The 21,529-nt window shown below is 41.3% G+C and overlaps 1 protein-coding gene across 1 annotated transcript in view; it reads right to left on the minus strand.

Annotated features, from left to right (window-relative positions):
• LOC308366586 (alpha-tectorin-like) overlaps window positions 1-21,529 on the minus strand; it is a gene marked incomplete at both ends in the record, with an annotated part of 78,311 nt that overhangs the window by 40,898 nt on the left and 15,884 nt on the right. The window lies entirely within an intron of this gene.

Raw genomic sequence — 21,529 nt, forward strand, 5'->3', positions numbered from 1 at the left:
CCCCACAGCCCAATGGAGCAGTATCAGACTCATATTCTGACTAAAAATATGAGTATGACATCGTCAGGCTAACAAAAAACACAAGAAAGACTGAACTTAAATACCAAAGGGGGAACTAGACACAGGTGAAATAAACAACAAGGAAGTACAAGGACTATACACAGGAAGGAAAAAACTTCAGCAGGAAGTAGCATAAAAGGATGAAGGGGAAACAAAGTACAAGCAAGGGACAAAAACAAAACACAGACCTGACACCAAGGGCCCCAAAATAGGGTTGTCACTACCACTGAGGGGGATGCTCACTATTTTATCTGAAAGCCATGTATCCCTGGAGTAGACAAATCCCTATGAAATGGGCCAAACTGACCAGAGCCTTGTAGACCAAGTACATATCTGTCCCCTTAAGCAAAATGATAGGTATTCTATATTTCTTTGTAGCTTTATGTATCTTGCCCTCTGGTAAATTTACACCTGGAGGAGTTGGAAACGTAGAGATCCATACTCCTACATCACTACAGCAGTACCGACATACTCCAGAGATAAAGAACATCAGAAAATATAGTTAACATTGCACCTCCTACTGGTGGTAGTGGTGACTTCTTCTGGCACATACACTATATCTTTATATAGAAAACCATTATTTCATCTTCAGATCGTAAAATTCATTTTGATATTTTAAATTCATTAATTAACAGGGATCACTCTCATGAGCTGATGTGTCTTGACGGGTGTATAGAACTAATGTTAGATTCAGATACGTGTACACACACACACACACACACACACACACACACACAGACAAATACACTACCAGTGGTCAGTTTGACAAAAACGCGCTCCATTAGCAAAAACAGGACATTATAGCATTCCTAAGACTACATAAAGGATATTAAGCATTTCAGAAATGAATAACATCACATATACAGGTCATGAGCGCATGCACGCACACACACACACACACGCGCGCACATGCACACACACACACACACACACACACACACACACACACACACACACACACACGCATACAGTACACTTACCTGGAGTTGTTGGAGCAGAAGTTTCAGTAGGAAGGACTCCTTCAGTGCTCAAATCTGTGGGGGGGGGGGGGGGGGGGGGGGGGGGTTTCAGATACAAAAATAAGAATTTGACCTCAGAGGATAACATATTACATTATAATTTAAAATAAAGCACAATAGTTAATACCAAATCATCTAAAATTATGCAAACACACTAAAAAGACATCTTTGAAGGTATGAAGGAAAATCAGAACAGTGCACAGCAATGTGATCTGACAAACTGGCCATAGACTGGTTGGAGCAGGGTTAGTTAAATCACTTACTTGGAGTGGTTGGAGCAGGGCTAGTTACAGCAGCAGGAGTTGCAGTTGTTGGATCTGTGTGGCGTATGGAGATATGTTTTAGATAATAGATATGAGAGATGAAAATCTTTTCCCAGGAGAAACAATGGTGAATGTAACATGGACAAAAACACACTATAGTAAATATATCAGAAAAGAGCCTTTTACCTGTACAATATGCCAGAGCGCAGCTAACAGGGGCCACTAGTTTGTAAACAGTGTAGCTTCCTGGACACGCTTTCACCTGGATGGATGGTGATCTGAAAAGGCAGCAGTCGCTCGACCAGTGTCCGCACACATCTCTGGTCACGATGCCATCTTCCAGGCGAGGGTGTGGACCGTTCAGCCAGAGAGGTGCATGGGTACCGCAGCGATGGTCAGGCACACAGACGTTAGGCATCAGTACGCTCGCCCCCTGGTGGAACATGCGGTACCAACCCTGCCACTGGACGGCACGGTCGCACCTTATGACTGACCTGTCCAGGTTGGTGGTGACCCTCCAGGTGTCGTTCAGCACAGTGTAGTTGTGACAAGGGTCAAATGCAGGGCTGGTAGCCACAGAACCTGTGTTTGAAATATTCATATCCAGTGATCAGACTAGTTGTATAAGCAAAATAAAGTTTTATTTGTACTTTATACAATATATTTGTAATATTAGGCTAAAGCAGCAGTTAGAAGTAAACTAGCAAGCTAACCTAAAAGGCAAAACCCTTTAAAACACAAACAACAACACTGTTGGCACTGAAAAGATCTTGCTAGCACGCTAATTGGTGGCTTTTTACATTTGACATTTTTTTTGCAGGGTGGTCCATCCTGGACCGAAAAACTACAAAGTGCACATCCTGGGGAACTACTGGGAATGACAGGTGTGACTGTCCCTCACTTCATCGTAGACCAACAAAATTAAATTAAAGGTGATGCTAAAACTAATCTATAAAAACATCCCTCATAAAGTGTACCGTAACCTACAATTCAACATGTGTGACCATTTTATGGCCATAGACCTAACAGGTGTAATTTCATCTTCCATAACTTTAATCAAATGTATAATTATTTCAATCAATTTGAATGTGTTGTTTGAATACATTAAACAAAACAGAGGTATTAGTTGAAAGGCAGGAAAATGTCAGCAACTGTATGTGAGAGATAAAGAAAATCAAAAAAATATATTTAGCATTGCACCCCCTACTGGTGGTAGTGGTGACTCCTTCTGGCACGTGCACTATATCTTTATATAGGAAACCATTATTTCATCTTGAAAATCATGATCGTTAAATTCATTTTGATGGCGTATGGTAGGGATGGATTTGATCCCGGGCCAAATGCTGGTGAATTTGATCAATCTGCGGTGGCAGGTAAACAAAGGGGGCATTTAAAGGTACAGTGTGTAGATTTTTAGTCTATTATCTATTAGTAGAAATGAAATATAGTGTTCATAAGTAATTATGTTTCCATTTGTGTATAATAACCTGTATCTATGAATCGTTGTGATTTTGTTAGCTTAGAATGAGCCCTTTGTATCTACATAGGGACTGGGTCATCTGGGTCTTCCACAGAGTCTGCCATGTTTACATTTAGTCATTTAGCATACGCTTTTATCCAAAGCGACTTACAAGAAAATTGCATTTTTACATCAGGAGTAGTTAGATGTTCAGTGTCTTGCTCAAGGAAACTTACACCCCAGGTAAGGAGGAGTGGGGAATTGAACTTAGCAACCTTCCAACCTTCCGATTCCTATACGATAACGATTACGCTTTTTCAATGAGAAGAGGGGAAGAGCGGAGACTTCACCGGCAGCAAGACAAACAGCTTTATTTTTTTAATATTTGGCTATCAAGGACCACAAAGCCTCCAAATTCCACAAGGAGGTGATCTGCATCATACAAGGAGGCGATCTGGATCATACAAGGAGGTGATCTGCATCATACAAGGAGGCAATCTGCATCATACAAGGAGGCGATCTGGATCATACAAGGAGGTGATCTGCATCATACAAGGAGGTGATCTGCATCATACAAGAAAAGGAGGTCTTACCCAACCTTTAGGAGGTCTTACCCATCATCAGTATCGCTGCGGATAGCGCACACACACACATGGCAAAGCCCATGGTGACTGGGGCAACTGGTCTCTCTCACAAGCAGGACAGGATCCACTCCTCTCAGCTGCTGATTTCTAAACAGCATGCAGCATCACATCCACAAACACAAAAGCATGCTTCCAATCAACCAGAGAATAAACTTCAAAGTCCTACTTCTAGTTCACAAGGCCATAAACACCACCAGTCCGGCCTATCTCCAGGATCTCCTCACCCCTCATCTCACACCAAGGACTCTTAGGTCTGGACAAGCAAACCGTCTTGCAGTTCCCCGGACAAATATGTCCAGAATGGGAGATCGTGCCTTCTCCCCGCTGGGGCCACAAGCTCCCGGAGAACATTAGGGCTTTGGACTCCATCACTACTTTTAAATCCCACCTCAAAACCCATCTTTTTATATCTGCCTTCTCCTAAAGTCCTGGTTTCTGTTTTTTCTTTTATTTCTTTTCTGTATAGTTTTGAATGCACTGTTTTAAATTGCGATTGTGACCCTGTTAAGCACCTTGAGACATCTTTGTATGTGAAAATAAAATGCATTATTATTTTTATTATTATGCTTAGAGTAGCCATACACTACTTAAGGCTACGAACGCTAACAAGGATCCACTCTTAGCTTGGAGGCATGTACATGAACATGTGCAATTGTCTAAACAAACAAAGCATTCAAGGTGTTCAAATACTCTTCTGTTTGCTCAGCAAAGGCTTTATTGCCTTGTTTTATTTGCGTGTCATAGGTATGTTATTGTTATTTAATCTTTTAGGCAATTGTCAATATAAAATTCTCTGCAAGTAAACAAGTGTCTTTTGCCAAATAAAATCATTAGATAATTCCACTTACTGACAGAGTACTGGCACACACAGGTAAGTATAAACACTTTATTATTACTGTAAGCATCAATTATCTCTGTATTTCTACTCTATTTCTGTCTATATCTGTACTTTTATCTCCTCCAACTCCTGTAAAAACTGTTAATGAATAATTTTTTTAAGTTCTTGATGAGACTTGCTAAGGCATTCTTATCTATTCATAGTATTATTAGCGTTAAATACAAAAATGCACATTGAAATTGTGAGATATTGTCACCTAGTTATGAGATGTATAATTAAAGAATTTGCTCAAATACACCTTACCAGTATTCAGGCTGAGGTTGTGCAGACTGTGACTGTAGCGCTCTGAGTTTCCTCTGGATGTCTGAGGTCCGATTCTCCCCATCTCTTTTATAGATGGCTTGGTACCGAAAACAGACTGGAGGTGGTGCATTACTTCGCTCAGGTATGTAATCTCCAAACCAGTTCTTCTGATTTACAAAAAAACATTCTTAGTGTATTGTATTGATTGTATCTTCCTTGATGCTTTGACAGGGGTCAAGAGTTGAGAATAATCATATTAAGCCCTGGAACCAGTGCACACACAGTAATAAAGGCCAGTTCAGCTATTACACTGCTGGTTGATTATGCCACCTGCGGAAGATGAAGACATTTTGACACTTTGTCTTGCCTTCATAAGACATTTAAATAAATTTCAGTATGATTGACCTGCATTATGCCAATGGCAGTGAGCATTGCAGAAATCTGTTTATGAGGAGGGCCATGAATTCTGAAATCATGAAATCAGAAATATGTTGATGAGGAGCGTAATGAATTCTGAATTCATGACACCAGGGACGTGCACGGGAATTTTGAAGGGCCATTGCTCTGCCCTGAAAAAAAAGGGCAACATGTCCATTCGTTTTGGATTCTACTGTCATTCTTTTAAGAATGTCTATGTAGTTTTGTTTTATGATTATCATCATTGTTTTAATGTGATATTTCAGGAAATACACTTTAGTTTCATCTCAGACTTAATGTGTAAGTGCAGTTCTTAAGTTCATTTGAAACGATTGTACTTAGTTTTCTGTGTAAAATAATTGGAGAATTTTTAATTCTGCCTTTATCACTTGTAACTATGAAATTGTCAGGGTCGGTCACTAACAGTCACCGCCATACCCCTGGCCCCTGGACGCATATTCTGAGATTATTTTATCTAGGCCTACATGAAGTTCTGCAGCCGTAATTATATTTAAAATATATATATGTATTTATTTCCTTTGGAGGGGCATCTTCAGTCGAGGAGGGCCTTGTAACCTTAGCCTCTGTGCACGTCCCTGATGAAATCAGTAACCTGTTGATGAGGGCCATGAGGTGAAGCCTCACTGACACAGGCACAAGTTCCAGCTCTCCACTCAGAGAAAGACTGCTGCATGGAGTGTTTAGGAGGTCATGTGTCACTGAAACTTGCGCACGCTTCTCAAACTCATGTGCACTGCTCTTAGTAGTACTTAATAGAGGATGGATACCCGACCCGAGCCCATCGGGCTCGATCAGGTTCGGACACATCATGCACATAATGCATTGAACATTCCATATTTAAAATATCTTAATAAGTAGTGAAGTCAACGTTTCTGCCTCACATAATGTGAATGTTGTATGATGCAGAATGTCAACGCTCTTCTCTGGGATTTGTGAACCAGCGTCTTAGCCAGGTGAGCTATTAAGAGAACCCAATGACAGGATGTAGTTCTCAGCTTGATTTCTTTATTATTACAATTTATTAGTACAAAGATATTCTTCCAAGCAGCGATGATCCAAAAACACAGAAGATACTTCCAAAACAGAGGAAACGAACAAAAAACGTTGAAGTACAAAACACAGAAGATCAGGTGAAGGGCAAAAGGCCAAAAACTTATAAAATACAAAATGTAGCTTTCAGGCGAGCCTGAACGATAGCTACCTGAGGGAAGCTTCACAAATCCAAAAAGCAGCTTGAGAGCTGCAGCGAGACACCAACCCGGAACTAGCTTAAACTAAAGGCACCTCAGTGCATGCGAGGGCTGCGTGTCTTGTACCAAGATTCACCAAGACTATGCGCTTGAGAGCACGAGCATATAACATGGGGACAAAAACAATCTAACGTCCCGACAAAGGGCAGGGAAACTAGCCAGTGGCAATCACACATACACAACAGGTGAGGACACACAGAGGGAAACTAGCGAGGGCACACAATTGGAAACAGGTGAGGGCACACGATAGGAAACAGGTGACGGCACACAATGGGTTACAGGTGAGGGCACACAATCATAACAACGGCACATGTCACATGTGGACACAAAACAAACATAGAAAGCACAAAGTCCATGAAAAGGTCCTTTTGCCATCAGAGGCCGCCGAATCGTGGCAATGGCTGCCAGGATCGTGACATAATGCAGGAGTTCGTTTTCAGCCTTCTTCCTGTGGAGGGAATTTGTTTAAGTCCTAGCTGTGACATTGCTAATACAGGTGGCAAACGGCATCATGGAGAAAGTTTAAAACTAACGGTCATCAGGAGAGTTTTAAACGTTACTAAGCGAAGGGAAATCTACTGTATGGAAATATTTCTGCTTAGTAGTCGATGGGGATTATAATGAGGCTGTGGGATATGTCCAATGTAAGAAGTGTGAAGTGTTAATGAAATATGATTGCTGCCATCCTCTTTCTCCACAACAATATGGAGATGGTTGGATGGTTGATGGTTGGACTATGTAGATGGTTTTATAACAAACGTTGCCGTGCCCTTACAGTTTTCAAGAAAAAAATTGATCTTCAATGGTAAGACTTGTTTGTTTTGCCTCCTCTGGTGTAGCATATAATCTGAGTTTTATTTAGGCGTAGCAGATGCCTGGTGTGTGTAATGTGTAGGCTATTTCATTCCGTTCTTGCAATGTGAATTAAATCATTTAAATATCCTCATTTGCCCTCTTGTGCGCGCTTGTGCGTTTAACAGTGCTTGTGTGTGTGAACAAGTGCATTTATCTGTTGTTTTATTTATATGAGTTTAATGAAGGCAAGCTTTTCGTAAAAAACATATGTAAATGTGTCATTAGTATTAGTTGAGACATTGACTCTGTCGGGCTCGGGTCGGGTTCGGACAAAATATTTGAAGGGCTGTCGGTCTCGGGCTGGTTTGGGCACTACTCTGTCAGACGTGGGCTGGGCTCGGACAGAACATTTTTGGCCCGATCCACCCTCTAGTACTTAACTAACGCTGTCCATGTACACAATGCTGAAACATCCCCTTATTTGGTGACATCACTGCTGCCTTTTAAACTTCATAGGACCTGAAATGTTAATTCACTTAAGAGAAAAAATAACACACACAAATAACGATTAAAACGATCATAATATTACACCGCATTCAGATTTGTTTGTTAGACGATGTGTCAACATATTTAGCCTACTCAAGACATCCAACATAAGCCAGCTCATTGCCACTTGCAAGTGACCTACAATGAGTGGCATGCTGCCCGAACAAAAGAAGGACTTTGAGGCTTAGGAAGTGAGGAAATACATTAATAGGCTAAATATAGGCCTATGGTTTATTTTTGACAAAGCACAAATCTTGTGGGCTATATATTCCTTAATCCACTTACATCATTAATGTATTTAATATGTTCCTATTTAGCATAAGTTTTCTCTCTCTAATGGTGTGTTCCCCGATCTCTTCCACTTTCTGCACCAACTTGCAAGCTAGGCCTAGGCCCTCCTAAATGATGGCTACGATACGCGCGCCTCCACCCACCCCCTTCAAGCAAGGGAAGAAAAACAGGGAAGCTTAGACAAATGGAATAAGTAACGACTGCCATGGTCGCACTTCATAACTTTACCAATCATGTGTCCATCGATTTAACATATTTCTATGAGCTTAAAATAGCGTAATTAAAAAAATAAAAAAAAATTGCTGATGACAATAAAATATAATGATGGTCTTGAGCGTGCCGCTCTAAGACTACTACAGAACACAAGTAATGCAATTGTTTTTTTTTCTATCTGCAGTTACTGCCACTCATAGTCTCCTCTAGAATGGACCCGTGTTCCTATGCAGTTTTGAAACCCTATTTCCGAACTAGCAAGTTTTAAAACTTACACTTAATACACTGGTAGCTTGAACTGCATGGTCCCGTGTGACGTACAGATAATTGAACACTGAAAGTGTAAGTTTAACAACCAAACAAGTGTCCTTCAAAAATCTCGAATCCTAATCTTGTTCATTATAATGAACTTTGCTTCATTGACAAAAGTAGAAGTGTAATTTCAGTTAATAGACAGCAATCCTGCTGCTTGAAATATCTCCCAGGACACCATTCTAAAGAAGGTTACATGAAGAACACCAATAACAACATCAACAACAACAATAGTAATAATAAATGAAATTAAATAGTCTACATTTATTGTACCTTGCTTTGGGTTTAGGACTGGCAGTGTCACAGAGGTAAAGCTGTTATTGCATCATGGAAAAATGTGATGTGACTGCAGATCTGTGTGTGACATGCGCTAATTACTGAAAACCTGCGTGTGAAGTTCTTAGTACTGTCACCTGCAGAATTAAGTGTATGTGGATCAGGTTACATACGACCTGTAGTGGCAAAGTAGTCGAACATCATTCCACTGTCACACGTCTGTCAGTATTCTAATCTGCACTAAACGTTTTGCTCCACGCACATGAGCCCAGGGCCTGAATTTGCCTTATCGCTGGAAGAAAACCTCTCGTGAATAACTCAATTGTAACAATTGTAATCATAGTAACATGTCACAACATTCGATAATGTTCAGTTTTGGTACTGGAACCGGTGGAAATGCAGGCTGGTGCTGAAAGGCAGCGGCACTGACTCCAGCAGCGGTACGGCATTGGTGGAAACAAGGTACATGATGGGCACAGGTTCCACGTCCACTTTTTTCCACTATGAGGAGAATGGAACGTTGAGTAGACATCTGCAAGACATCCTTGCATTTCAGAAAGCGTAGTTGGGATGACACAAAAGGACTTTTAGTCGAGCGTGGCTATTTTTGCTGACATTAGAAACATTTACGGAGTAAGAGTTAGATAAATCTTAAGTATATAAACCCTGTGCGATGTTAGTGAAATTGCTTTACTTTCATCCTTGTGCTGTGAGTGAGTGATTGTTACTGAATAAATATACTGATCTACAGCTAACTCACAGTCTTTCCAATCTCACGCAACCTCAAATGTACACTACAATCACATACACACCACAGGCTTCAAACACACTATCACACATTCACTTGCAACCTTGATCACCTCACAAACACACCCTTTTACCACAGGCCCACAGTATAATCACACACACACACACACACCACCCAAAGAGTCATGAACATATGAACTACCATTACGGAGGTCCGAGGTACACACTTCACAGTGGAGCATTGAAATGGGGTTGAGACCCCTTGTTGAGTTTATCACTATGAGAAGATGATCAAATGAGATCATTATTTGCTGGACACATTTGACAGCACTAACCCTTGTGCTCCACACACATGCAGCATACTGGTTTAAACACCTGGCTGAGCACACCTGACTGGGCACAACTTCACCTCATGAAAAACGAACAGGAATGTGGTGTGGGCACATCACTCCTCTCCGCACCTCTCCCAGTAATTATCTAATTAGACCTATTAGATTACCCTCCATATGTCAGTCACAGCTATCAAAGGCACGAGAGGAACTGAGACATTCAAACCAGATACCTCTGGCATCACTAAACAAGTTCTGAGGAAATCTATTGACTTTAGCTGAGGCTGTGTAGGAGATGTGAACAGTTGGAAGTTTTAACTCATGTTAGCCATATCCTTAGATAATGTCATGTATTCCTCTATGGTGCAAATGCTTGTATTGTCAATAGTAATTGACAATAGTGCAAGTATTGTTTTTATCTCTTCTACCAGGTTTGGGAATAAGGTTAGAGCTCATCAATATCATAGATACACAACAAAGTAGCTGAAACAATTGTTTTGAAGACATTTTTGTTTATTTGGTGTTGTAAAAGAAAGCTTTATATATTAGTTTATTTGATATTGTAAAAGAAAGCTTTATATAATTGGCAGAAGCAGTCAGCCCCGTAGGTCGTCATAGCGCCCTGGGACAAAGAGCATTGGCGGTGCACATTAATGGGACGTCACTCACCACGGAGCGCAGTCGTGCAGCCTTCTCACTGGACACTGAAGGCCTGGAGGATATCAGCAGGAAAGGAGAGGGAGGAAAAATAGGGAAGGGAGGGGGGGATCACTGTCACTGTTCCCAATCCAAACCCCTGTAACCCTGTCTACTAAGTCTGAGGGAAGTGACCTGCTAGAATGAATGATCAGTGTAGACAAGCACAGTCCCCACCAGACTTAAACTCGCAACCTTGGATGGGGGAGGCAGGCGTGCTTGCATGGAGGTAAACACCCATGGGTGCTAGCCTCTATCGCTAGTGTCTGTCGCTAGCATGCTTCTTAAGGTGTCAGAGGAGGAGGTTTATTCTGGCTCAACACACACACACACACACACACACACACACAGTTTACTGTCATGGGTAAGATGCCACCAAGTTCAGAGGAAGGTGTAGATGAGGGCCTGAGAAAAGAAAAGTCAACCCAGTGGAACAATGCATCTCTGGAATGTTTTTAGGGACAAATTGTACACACCTGAACCACACCTAATTACTGCAGAGTAGTATCTGCCATCTAGGCCTTCTGTTGTTTACAATCCAAAGATTCTCGGCCTGCAGCGTTTTTGTTCGGCAACACAATGTCAGCAAAGTTGTGTGTATTTGTGAACATCCCCTGGTGTAAGAACACAGTGAAGGGGTGTGGGTGTGTGGTCACATATTCAGCAGGGGTGACAGAGAGAGGGGGGCTGAGAGAGAGAGCGAGAGAGAGGCAGAGAGGGGATGAGGGACAGAGAGGGAGAGGGGCTGAGAGAGAGAGAGGCAGAGGGGGAGAGAGAGAGGATGAAGGTGAGAGAGGATGGGGAGAGAGGGGGATGAGGGAAAGAGAGAGAGAGGATGAGGGAGAGAGAGGATGAGGGAGAGAGGGGGAGAAAGGACGACAGAGAGAGAGGATGGGGGAGAGAGAGAGAGGATGAGGGAGAGAGAGTGCGTGCGCTAGAGTAGACAGACTGAGATAAAACATTTAGCCCACAGGTAAAAGCAACAAGTGGATTAGATAAAGATTCACACTCTCACACACATAGACGCACTCTCACACACACATCTTCACACACAAATACGTAAAAAGTTTGTTATTCTTTATCCTTTTTTGCCCCACACACCTTTATGCTCTGAGACTGAAAGAGTGTTCATGCTCTGAGACTGAAAGAGTGTTAATGCTCTGAGACTGAAAGAGTGTTCATGCTCTGAGACTGAAAGAGTGTTCATGCTCTGAGACTGAAAGAGTGTTAATGCTCCGAGACTGAAAGAGTGTTAATGCTCTGAGACTGAAAGAGTGTTCATGCTCTGAGACTGAAAGAGTGTTTATGCTCTGAGACTGAAAGAGTGTTCATGCTCTGAGACTGAAAGAGTGTTCATGCTCTGAGACTGAAAGAGTGTTCATGCTCTGAGACTGAAAGAGTGTTTATGCTCTGAGACTGAAAGAGTGTTCATGCTCTGAGACTGAAAGAGTGTTCATGCTCTGAGACTGTTAGAGTGTTCATGCTCTCTTGCCTAGAGTCATCAGACAGACTGAAAGAGTGTTCATGTTGTCTTGTCAGACTTCTATGTGATGACTGCAGTAGAGTTCACTGGCGTACAGTTTTTGATGCTTTGCTACTGTAAGTGGGCCTTGTAGGAATTATTTGAATAAAGACTTGATTTCACACACAACTGATCATGGAGAGTGTTTTTACACTTTAAATGACATTTGTACATGAAAGGATGTTGCGTAACACTGGGCACAGACATGTGATCTGTGCTTTAATTCCTTGGATATAAACATCATGATGGTGTTTCCACCAGCCAGCTGAGCCAAACACTAATAACACTAATAAGAACTAATTCTGATAAGTTCTCACCTGATTCAACAGCTGGCCTTCCCACATCAAGTCAGAAATGAAACACTGCTTTCATAACTAACCAAAGACTTCAAAGAGATTATTCAGTAGATAGTGTCATCTTTCAGAGATATTATTAGGTAGATAGTGTCATCTTTCAGAGGGATTTCTCACAAACAACCAGACGTGGTGAGAGAGAGAGACACACAAATGGCGATGCATGAATGCACACATATATGTGCAAACCATCAACAATCCTGTTAGATGTGCAGAATCACCCATTCCTGTGGTAGAAAACTACCTGTGTAGAAAAGGTTCCTCATCTTAGAAAGGTCCACTGGATTTCCTTCAGATCAGGACTGATCCAGTTCAGGTATCAGAGAATAAACTGGATCTGTGTAGAACTATCCTTCACAGCAAGAGTTTATCTTCCTTCAATGTGGCTGTATCTTTGTACTTTTATCAGTATCAGTGATGTTTCAGATAATCACAGACATGTCAAGTGGTTGGTGATTATTGAGTGTTTTCTCTCTCTCTCTCTCTCTCACACACACACACACACTTTTCTTTCTGCTTTCTCTTTTATACAATTTTAAATTTAAATTCCTCAAATCAGTGTGATTGACTGCAGTGCCCTGATTAAAAACAGTTCTCCTTATCTGTTTCATGGTAGACACACACACATAACATTTAGATGACCAGCAGTGGTTTAGTCTCTCACCTTTTGACACAAAACCAGGCTGTCACTGCTTGAGGAAGAGAAATCTATTAATCAACCTGAATTTCAAAGCCTCCACCCTTAAGTGCAACCATAACAAAGGCAACCAAGCCTTATCATACCAGATGGGTATGTGTGTGGGAGGCCACTGGCAGCCTGCCATCTGCTGGGATCAACAGTTTCTGTAGTTTAAATTGAATAACAGCAAATGGCTGTTTGTATAGTTTCTGTAGTTTAAGCTTCATACACACACACACATATAACATCCAGATGGCTAGCAGTGGTTTGGTTACGCTTCATTTGACATGAAACAAGGCTGTCACCGCCTCCATCTCCACCCTTAAGCGCAACCACAGCAAAGGGTACCAAGGCCTTGGGTCTGTCTGTCTGTCTGTGTGTGTGTGTGTGTCTGTGTGTGTGTGTGTGTGTGTGTGTGTGTGTGTGTGTGTGTGTTAAACTATTAAACTATAAAAAGGTTCTTCTCCCATCCAGAGCGCCCCACACACAAGTGCTTCACTCATGGGGTCCCTCGCACAGGGTTCAACCTACCTGGGGGTCCTTCATATAGTTTTACAGGCACGCCTCCGATGACCTCTGGATGAAACTGTGTGAGGGACCCCCAGGTAGGTTGACCCCTGTGTGACAGACCCCATAGATGGGTGAAGAGCTTGTGTGTGGCGCTCTGGATGGGAGCAGTTGGTGGATGCACAAGGAATGGCTGTGTGCGTGAAGCGCAAGGGTGCGCCTCCCAAAGGTGAGGGCAGTGTTTTGACGATGTGCCATCACTCCAATTACTTGAGGGTTAACATGACCAGGTAGGAAGAAGAGCGAAAATGTATGCTGGTTAACGTTAACGTTAGTCTTTGGTATTGCAAATAGGTGAAGTGACGGATTGTTCCATTTTTTTACCGACGGTCAAGGTTCGTCCCAGCTTCTTCTGAGCACTCTGGTTTCTATGGACAGCATAGCAACCGTAACACTCCATCTCTCTGATTCAGTCCATTTTTTCTCCTTCTTTCAATATTATGCCTCTTCACTGTCTTTATCGTATAATCCAGAGCCACTCTGTCCAACAATTCCTACTCTTTTTTGTTACTTTTTTTGTCAGCCTTCATTGACTTGACAGTTCTCTATCCTCCCTCCCATTTTGTTTATTTCCTCCGTGCCATGTCTATATCTTCCACTTTATCCATCGATCATTCTAACATCTTCTTCTTCCAGTCCATTCTCTTTCCTATTTTGACTCATTCTCTCTGTCTGTAGAACCTCCATTCACTTGTTTCTTTCTATGCCTCTCAAACATCTCTTTCTCACACTCCATCTCTCTGCTTCACTCCATTTTCTGGCCCTCATTCAGTATTTTCCCTCTTAACTATCTCTTTACTGACTTTATCCAAGGCTTTGTTCACTCTTCTTTTCTTTCTTCTTTCACTCTTAACTTTTGCATTTAATGCAGTTATAAGATGAAGATTCTGAGTTTGGGGATTTGTTGAGTAGTAATGATTTTATTGAAGATCAACAAAGCGACACTGTCTATGGAGAGTCTGATGTTACAAGGAATTATCAGAGTTATAATAGTCTTAGCTCTCCCAATAGTATACCTCCGATTTTCTGATGTCTCAATGATTGAGCATGGCCATCATTGAGAAACAATGGCAACTTGGCAACTTGCCACTATTATTTTATTATTTTCCTCATTTCTTCCTCCTTCTGAAAATTATGACAGTTGCCGCAGGTGTATGTGCTGGTTGTGTAATGCTTTCTCAAAGTGTTCTTGGTAATGCTCAAACTCGCCAAATGGCAGCTATTAAATGCATGTAGGAATAACATGAAAATAACTACATGCTTCAAGCCTGCCCTTAGGGGGGATAAGCGATTTTTTGCTAAAGCTTGTGTGGTGATGGTGTCTTGTATAGGATCCAAAGTGATCAATGTCACTAGTTCACCCTAACACTAGACTGCCCTATTTGCCTATGTTTGTGTTTATGACGTTTGTATGCCTTTGTCCGTGATTTGTCTAATACACGTACACAAACTTTGCAAAACTAAAATAAATATAGGTTTGTTTTGCTTTTTCAATAACCTTGTATTATGTCTTGTCCTGTTTTACTTAGACCCCATCAAATCAAAGTCTTCTAAAACAAAATGCTTTTCAGTTTGTTTTGTCTTTTTCCACAGGTCTACAGACATTAAGACATTTAACACAAGGCCTAAATGAATGACCTCAGCATACAAAGATGTCTCACCTAATGAATGGCACCTATATTCCTGCCATCACATAGTAAAACACACAGTAAAAATATAACAATAAACATGTTCCGACAATTTGATTTTTCCACGGTAATGTTACCTAAATTACATATATTAGCACAGGTGTGAACGTGCATCAGAGAAAGGTAGATACAAAAAAGAATCTGCAAAAGGATCAGAATCATACAGAGTGGCAAGGAGTTTGTGAGAGTCAGATGAATTAAGTATCACACACGTGTATGGGGTGGTATAACGTGACTGAAAGCACTTCTGCACACTATGTTCTCACAACCCCTCCTTCTTAATATTTCACATTATATGGTTTGCACGAGAACATTTTCCATTTGCATTATTTCGTACACACTAGATTACAAAAAAATATAATACAGCAGGAAGTAAAGCAAATGTTTTGACATTCAAAACGAATTACTGGCCAAGCATCATTTTCACATTTCAGTTAAAACATATTATTTACTTGACATAAATTGACATATGAGGTAGATAAATGCAATGAGTGATTCATGACATGATAATTCAAGTAAGGATGATTCACAGTGGAAGTGACAAAAATAGCCTGAAAGGTAGAGGGGACAGAGTATCTGTGCAGACACACACAGACACACACATATGACACTGGACATGGAAAAAGCCATTGGCAAAACCTTCTAGTCGGACTGGTGAAACTAGTTCCAACGTTCCAAAAACCCTAATGGCTTCCAGCAAACGTACCATCCTTTTAATTAGTTCTGTGGAACACAATGTTCCTGGCTCAAATTCAAAAATGTGTTTTGATGTTTCCACAGTAATGTTAGCTAAATTACATATTAACACAGGTGTGAATATGCATCAGAGAAAGCTAGATTACAAAAAAGATTTTCTGCAGAAGGATCAGTCTCACACAGTGCAGGCAGTCTGTGAGAGTCCGATTAATTCTCTCATAGGCAGATGAATTACCTCACTCCCATTCACTCTTCTTTCATTTCTTCTTTCAATTACTCTGTCCATCAATTCCTACTCTTTTTTTCTACTTTGTCTGTCAGCCTTCTTGGACTTTACAGTCCTCTGTCCTCCCCCACATCTCTCTGCTTCACTCCATTTTCTGTCCTTTCAGTATTTTCCCTCTTGTTCACTCTTCTTTCCTTTCTTCTTTCATTCTTGTTCACTCTTCTTTCCTTTCTTGTTCACTCTTCTTTCCTTTCTTGTTCTACTGGTATTTCCTCCAGGAAATGTTTATTCTAGTTTCTTTAATGCTGTATATAACGACAGGTCTCTTAAGTAGCAAGAGGTGATGCTGCTGTGTCATCAGTAATTGGCATCTTTGGAGGTTATTTCTAAAATCAGTGAGATTGACTGTAGTACCCTGATCAGAAACAGTTCTCTATATCTGTTTGCCTTAGGGCCTGGCGGTAGAAACACACACACACACACATACACACACACACACACACACACACACACACACACACACACACACACACACACACACACACTAATACACACACATACACTCACACATTACTTCCAGATGGCTAGCAGTGGTTTGGTTAGCTTCTTTTGAAACGAAACAAGGCTGTCACCGCCTGAGGAAGTGAAAGTTATAAATCAACCTGAACTTCAAAGCCTCCATCTCCACCATTAAGCGCAACCACAGCAAAGGCAAGTGTGTCACAGCCCTATTTAACCATAACAGAGGCAACCAAGGCCTTGTAAAGGTATGTGTGTGAGAGGTTTTGGATGGGTATGTGTGTGGGAGGCCACTGGCAGCCTGCCATCTGTTTGGAGGAAGAGGTTCATCAGTTTCTGTAGTTTAGATTGTATAACAACAAATGGCTGTTTCTATAGTGTCTGCAGTTTAAGCTTCCATTTCTGTTTCTATAGAAAATAACTGTTAAACTTCTACTGTTTATGTAAATTATATTGTACTTACTGACGTAAACAGACTCAGGTATATCTGTAGGGTTCTTTCCATGTAGCCAGACACTTATAATAACATTACGTGCCTGTCAGTGGCACCGACTGTGACACAGATGCAAACCCCATTTTTGTGTTTGGCGGTTATAGCCTATAACTTGACACTGGACTGATTGCGAATGGTTTTTGGCCCCAGTTTGAATTTTGGACCCAAAAGATGATGAAAAATGAAATAGGGCCCATGTTGATAAATCCCAAGTTTCCACTCTTTGAGGAAGTGAGGAGCATTCTTTGTGTAAAACATTTTCATGTGCTTAAACTGCCACCAAATATACCAACTTTAATGAAACATAGATGATTCTGTTGCCAACAGGATCATGTTTGTAAACAAACAATATTATTTATGAGAACAGCAAATTACCACACCTCATAAGCCAGATTTGTTAATGGAGAATACTCCGTACTTTATCGAATTTGATCAGCCGTAGGCCTTCTATTGAGGTCAATATTGTCCGCAATTTCCACAGACTTAAAGTAGGCATAATTCAATTCAGAGTTTGTTTAAAATAATTTTTGATTTTCCTTCTAAATATGCTGTTTATAAAAGTCAGTTCATATGAGTAATGATGAGCAGGTAATGTCATCAGTAATTGGCATCTTTTAAAAGTGATGTGTGAGTGAGCAAACACATCTAATTTCTCATGTCATTAAGCACATCTCATTTTTCATGTCTGTCCTTGATTCCTCTATGGTCACATTCAGTCACCTACACACACACACTCACACACACACATACTCACACAGTCACACACACACAGTCACACACTCATTCAGTCACCTACACACACTTACACACACACACACACACTCACACAGTCACACACACACACACACACACTCACACACACACACACACACACACACACACACACACACACACATACACACACACACACACACACACACACACACACACACACACACACTCACTCACTCACTCACTCACTCACTCACTCACTCACTCATTCAGATAGGACAGGAGGATTGACAAATGAGGGAAATGAGATTCATCCCATGTTCTAAAAAGCCATGTGCAAGTCTGCCCAGGTGAGTGTGATTGTAATACGTGTGGTGATGCACCATTTCCTTCATGGAGGTTAAGGGGCACCCTCTGCTGGTGATCCTGAGGGCAGTGCTGTTATATATTGTGCCTGGTGTTGTGTGAAATTGTTCTTATACAGTGTGAAACTTTCCCCTTTACGTCAGGGGTCCATCCCAGAATTGGCCGAAGGGTGTGGGGCACCCTGATGAAAGGTTTTCGCCTTGCCTCGTGAGAACATGTCACCTTTCAGGAGAGAGAGAGAGAGACTGGCACATTTAAGCAACTGTTTACTCTGAAGTTTTATGTTTAAGACAATAAGTGTTAAAAAAGGGGACTGATAGTATCTGGATTAAGGAGTCAGTTTATTATATGTATTCCACAGTCAATAGTTATATAATGTTAATTGTAAAGCTTTCCTGTGTAAGTGCCCAGATGGTCACATTTCCTGTATGCTTTGATCACTGTGGGAGTGATGACACCCCTGCCAGGGTCCCCCCATGAATATATATTGTCCTAGACATGCTGCCTCCTAGATAAGATGAGCATTCAGGTAACCACCCCCCCCCCCCCCCCTTACTCTCTTAAGTTTAAATACAGAGGATCCCTATACAGACAGTCAGTGAAATCAGCCTAGGTGAAACCTTAGTGGTGAAACCAAGTCCTGTTCTCTCTCCTCTGATGCGCATCACTGTAGATTAAAGCCTGAATTTGATATTCCATTCACTTGACTGAGGCCCTGATAATTGGGATAATTCATAACCTTTTAGCTCCTAATCTGACAAACATTCAGCAAAGCTGTATTTTATTAAAACATCTGTGACGAACATATTAGGCCTACAACTACAGCCAAACCTTGCCATTACTCCGATAGTCATGTATGCTCTAATGTGGTGAACTTACGGCTGTGCAGTCGTTGCTCGCCACCAAGCACAGGTGGATGCTGCAGTGCAGGTAAACCTTGGAGTTGTTTGCAGTGAAGGTGAACATCCTGAAGGAGAAACGACCTGATGTGCCTACGCCATTCTGAAGCATCTCCACTGTGCGGTCATTGGGGTTGGGGCACCTAGAGGGGGAATAACATTATGGCAAAAGAGACAGTGAGGACAATAGGTACTTATGAAGAAGGGTATAAACCCACATGATGAGCAACATTAAAAAGGTTGAACAAATAAGGACTCAAATCATGATGATGATAAACATGTGTGGTAGTGCGGTAGGTTAAAAAGCATGTGTTTTATATGTTGTTGGAGCTCTACGTCCCTTATTCATTTAGGCACATGTGATAGTAAGGTATGTAAGAGGTAAGAGTGGGTGTATTGGTGCGTTGGTACAAATTACTTGCTTCTAATGAGGTCCCAACGCATGTGGTAGTCTGGCTGACTGGCAGGAGCGGCCCAGCAGGAGTCCATCACCATGGCGATCTACTATGGTGATTTTGCCAAACTTGCTTTGTGGAACCGAAAAGCCTGTCTTTCGAATCTTGTCCTGAAAACTAACTCAGTTAGCCAGGTACGAGGAACTGGGCCCAAGTTGGTTATGTTTAGTTTGCTTGTTTATTGATGTATCTTTAGTTATAACACCTTTGTTAAACCATTTACTTTAGTGGTTAGCAGCCTACTTTCTTCTTTTTCTTTTGTTAATTCTTTGGTTGTGCGCACAGGGACAAACAAGGATAGGTAAGATACCCTGGGTCTACATATTACACCCACATAGGTTTACCTTTTGTTAAAACCACAGGTTAGAGTGAGCACCACCTGCTGTACTTTTGGGTGCTTAGCACCTGCCAATTGGGGGTGGGTTCATGTATGTTCTTCCTTTGGTGCCACTGATGATCCTCTTTGATCCTTGTGTTGCTTTTCTGTAAATAAATACTTTCTTTATTTCCCATTGAGTACTGGTCTTGTGTGACTTCATCCTCACTTGCTCAACCTGTTGCCTTATGTTACGTCCTTCTACTCCGAGCCACCAGGGGACATAACACCCCCCTTTATATATTTAATTCAGAAAGGAAGAAACCCCTGGGCAATCATATTTCACAATTTGTGAATAATATATCTCATTAAACAAACAAACCAGTCAGTCAGCTGGTCTGGGCCTCGTTTCCCGAACGCGCACTTAGCCTAAAAAGCACTTGAAATCGCTCGTAAGAGGATTCCTACGTTGCAGACGGGTTTCCCAACGCCACACTTAGCTTAAGTGTATCTTTCATTGAGAGGAATTCTACGTGTGGTCAGGACCAGTAGTAACTTCACACTTAGCGATTTAATCCACCAGGGGCGTCGTTCGACCGTCGTTCGGAAGAAACGGGAATTAAAAAAAAAAACATGGCTACTTGAAGCGAGGAATATTTTACATGAATAAAGCTATCTACACAACTTTTTATATGTTTATAATGACTCGGTTTGATCGGAAATGTGCTACGCGACCAATACAGAGTATTTAGGTCTTGACTGAAGCTTTCAAACAGTAGTTTGATGGCACATTTAGCGCTTATGCCACCACTCCATTGGCTTATATGGTAGCTTCTAGCTAGATGGTTGTATATATTTGCAATGTTCTTCATTGAAACTTTTTTAAATCGCTAGATTCATAGCTCATACAGTCACGCATGACGTACGCTTCAAACCCCTCGACACCTTATCCAGGGGTGTCGTTCGGCCTATTGTAGAAGAAATCCAAACGATGTTTCTGTGTATAGCACATCATGAGAATGTCATTGTTTCACCTGCCTATTCCCATCAAAATAGAAATAAAGAATATTGAGTATTTGAAAATAAAGATTAGGCTATACAAACTAGTGCAGTGCCCGTAGGAATTATGCATTCTGTGGTGTTAGCAGACGTAGGGCTGTTGGGTAGTGTAATGGCAAGACATATTTGCACTCCACATAGGTACAGGTTACACTGAAGAATTATTGTGATGCATGTTTCCTTTTCATTAAGAAATGTGTTAATGGTAGCCTTTTTGGAGAGTTACCAACAAATAAAGTTTGAGATTATGTAGTGGATGCAGTTGAATATAGCCTACTGTAGATGTCAACGTTGCTGTCTAAACTATAAACTAAATGTCATAAAGAAAGACATTAGGGGGCTGGACATTATTTAAAATGAAGTTATGGTTGAAATAGGATCACTTCTTTATTGTAAGGGTAAGTGGGGCAAGAATGGTCATGCAGTTGGACTCAAATGTAGGTTCATTTTATTGAATGTATGTAGCCTACTGTACTGAATGACTTCGATGCTGCTAGCTTT

This window comes from Sprattus sprattus (genome assembly GCF_963457725.1).
Source record: "Sprattus sprattus genome assembly, chromosome: 6".
Lineage (NCBI taxonomy): Eukaryota > Metazoa > Chordata > Actinopteri > Clupeiformes > Clupeidae > Sprattus > Sprattus sprattus.